The 3655-nt window shown below is 39.2% G+C and overlaps 1 long non-coding RNA gene across 1 annotated transcript; it reads right to left on the reverse strand.

The window, feature by feature from the left end:
* Positions 1-25: 25 nt before the first annotated feature.
* LOC108952299 (uncharacterized) lies at positions 26-1002 on the reverse strand. The gene is made up of 3 exons (XR_001977076.2): positions 899-1002; positions 383-709; positions 26-285 (listed from the first exon to the last, which is right to left on the reverse strand). It is a non-coding gene; the product is annotated as an uncharacterized LOC108952299 (long non-coding RNA).
* Positions 1003-3655: the final 2653 nt, after the last annotated feature.

Raw genomic sequence — 3655 nt, forward strand, 5'->3', positions numbered from 1 at the left:
TCAAGATCATAGAATAGTAAGTTTAGAGACAAATGTGTTAATGAGGACTCCTCAATTTCAGAGGGTCTATGATTAGTTCTGGACTTAACAATTGGGTCTGAGCTTATGGCCACCTGTGTGCTGAAGAGATTTTAGTCTGAACATACATAGATTGCATCACTTTTGGACTCACCCACTCTTCAATAAATTCTGGAATAGAGTGCAAGTACATCAGACTGAGAGTGGATTGATTGCCAACAGTTGACTTTGTTTTGTTTTCTTCTGTTCAAATTATTGAGGAAGGATCTGGAGAGGATCACAAACGTAGCCTGAATTCAACAATGAAGACATGCCAAAAGTAAAACAAAGCAGTGCGTTTGGAGAAGTGGATAAGAAACCTCACCATTGCTTTCGTTCTTCTTGCTGGATCCCAGAAGATGGTGGCTGTAAGGCAACTTGCAGAAATCCTATTTTTTGTGTTTGTATTCATAGCATGAATAGTGAAGCTACCACCATGGCCTCTCTGTAAGCATACAGAGCTTAGATATTTCCTGTCTTGTCCTGGAGCAGGCATTTGTTTGCTGGTTCCCTGTAGAGCTTGGATCAAACAATAGTGAAGCTACCACCATGGCCTCTCTGTTGCTTGTTGTAGGAGCTTAAACTGACATAGTTGAAATGTATTCAGGGTAGTGTCAGATTGGCACAAGCCTGAACTTGCAAATTGATCCACCTGTAAAACATTAGAACAACTTTCTCAATGATTAAGGTCAAACAAGTATCTTAAACTGAACAGATTGGGAGTTAATCTAAACACACTTTCCATGAAGCATCCACCACTAAGACCAGTGCCATAACCTACAACATGTTCCAACCACAACACCAGCAAATAAACATTGCCAAGGTCAAAGTTTAAGAACACCTCACTGCATCCAGACTGGTTTCTTTCTTGTCCTCAAGCAGCTCTACTATTTGGAAGGAACATCACTCTTGGCTTCCTCCTCCAGTGAAGCAAGCTTTGGCATTTTCCTGGACTTTAACAAAGAATATACATTTATATGTATGACATTGGGTAGCTGATCAAGTTGCAGAGAGAAAGAGAGAGAGAGAGAGAGAGAGAGAGAGAGAGAGAGAGAGAGAGAGAGAGAGAGAGAGAGAGAGAGTATTTTAGCTTATCCAGGAGCAGCCTATACCTCCCTTTTAGTGGTGTAGATGATATAAAAGTTCAGGTAGAGAGGTCCAAATAGTCTGCAAACAATAAACAAAACAAACAAGGTTGAATCAGGCAGCAGCATCTCCGGAGATCACTCTCAATCACTGATGAATCTATTGTGGAGCTTGTTTGTTTCTTGGCACCGATCACCAGACTATGTTTGTTTCCTTTCTCCATTGCCCGGCCTACATTTCCAAGTTCATCTTGGCTGAGAAAAGGAAAACCATCGAGTTCATGAACAACTTGAAGTCCACAAACGATCATTTACCAGCTTTTCTTCTTCTGTGAAGCAAGTTAACTAGCCTTGCATGCTGATGAGGCATTCGAACTCTGCAGTCTGATCATGTCTGAGCCACCGGATAATTGTTCAGTCCCAGATATACATGAACAATGACTCAAGGTCTGTGCTGTTAAATGAAGAACAGGAACAAAGACAAGATGAGACAACAGCTCGAACAGGAACACAGAGTGCGACTACTGCAAGTACCATCTCCTGGTGTTGACTCATTTCCTGCTCTTAATTGTTAAGATCTGCTTCTGGTCTTTATAGGTCGATCATTTCTCCATCAGGTTGAGGGTTTCCATTAGGTAATCACCAAATGAGCCATCAATATTGTCGATCCAAATCATTCTTTATCCAAACTATGTTGTTCCTGAAGGTTTGAGGACCAGAGACAAGAAGCTCATCAGTATTTTATATCTTCTTCTAATCATGTTCTTTAAGTTTGGTTGAAGAACCCCATATTGCAAGTCAATATGTTCAAACTAGTTGATATGTGCTGCATCAGATTGTTAACTAAATAGTATAGAAAATCATACTTCACATGACTGAATCATTTCAACCTAAATCATCACATGATACCAGCAATTCAAATTCATGATCTATTCTGAAGTTGTAGTTGGATTTTAGCTTATCAGAGTCACCAGAATCAATTTTCTTGCAACCTGCTGTGTCATTATGGATTTCCACCAAACAATATATTTCATTCATGAATTGATCTTTGATCTCAAGGAAGGAATAAAAGAGAGACATACCAAACTTTCTTTTGGACTCTTAGAGACATGTTTGTCCTTGAAGCACTTGCATTCCTCAAAACTTGTGTTAAGTCACTCTCTTCCTTTCTCGGGCACTGCAAATGTGTCGAACCAATGATGATGTCCACGGTATGCCCCATGAGCTGTTGCAGTTTCGAGGCACATGCGCTCAGTGTTCTATACCAACATTGAGTATTGCGTTTCATCATGTTATTCCTAAATCCAAGAAAATTTTACCGCATACATTTCTGCAGGAATCACTCGTTTGGCAGGTCAAACAACTCGACATAAACATAGGTATACAGATAGGTCAAACAATACGTGGTTATCAATATGACAATACCTACTACCACGCACATGGATATAAGTTGCAGTTGAAGGAACTATCGAGCTAACTTGATCGTGGACTAGGTCAGGAAAACATTTCGAGCTCAGTCTTTATGTAGATCTCATTAAAGAATATAGAGTTTCACCTCGGGATACCTCCATGACACCTTAACCGTTCTAAATCTAACTCATATCGAAGTAATTTGAATGTTAATGATATCTTTCCCTAATATTTTGGTACTAGGAGGGCTCGTATCATAGGAGCGTCCACCTGTCGATCCCCTTAATGAGTGTTCAAGCGAGGAGGCTCTACCCCCGACCCATAATACTTTCATGCAGAAGCAATAGTTACTGTTTCTGAATCTCAATGCCTCTACCTCGACATAAATACCAATGAGGTACTGACATCAATCTATTCAATGACTCAAGTCTTTTGCCTTTACTAGTCATAGATACCATACAAGCTAATCACGTGAGTGATGACACGTGTAACACGCTACGCAGTCTTTTTGCTTATTATTATTATTGATATTTTCTCACTTTATGTTGCATGTTGGATATATTATGATGTCCATGAATCTATGCAATAAGAATCGGATCATGATGAGATTGCGATAATGAGACTGATTCACTTTTAAACACAAACCATAATTAATCATAGTCATATGTTACTCGAGAGAGATATTAAGATAACTAGACAGACTAATGTGCTGTATACCCATCCATATGATGGAGATGATTAGTCTCATAGTTGCTCGTGTAGGGACACTAGGGATACAGTGTAGATACTTATTGGAGAATAAGTTCACTGATTGATCCTCTCATGAAATGCTGGATGGTTAATAATACCTTATTGTCAGACAATGATTCTGTAGTCCCAATTATATTTAATCCTTAGACTTGAGACATCAAGGATGTCTTATATAAGTACTCTGGTCTTTGATACTGAACATATAGATGTGGAGGTTCCAGATCTAGCATAGTCGATCATTAGGAGTGGTAGCTAACCTTATAAGGGTATTTGAGTATCGATAGAGGATCATCCGCTCTCGGTATTATGAGAGAAATATTCTATATGTTCTTGCTCAAGAAAATCCATGGCCA

Source organism: Musa acuminata, chromosome BXJ1-3 (genome assembly GCF_036884655.1).
Source record: "Musa acuminata AAA Group cultivar baxijiao chromosome BXJ1-3, Cavendish_Baxijiao_AAA, whole genome shotgun sequence".
Classification (NCBI taxonomy): Eukaryota; Viridiplantae; Streptophyta; class Magnoliopsida; order Zingiberales; family Musaceae; genus Musa; species Musa acuminata.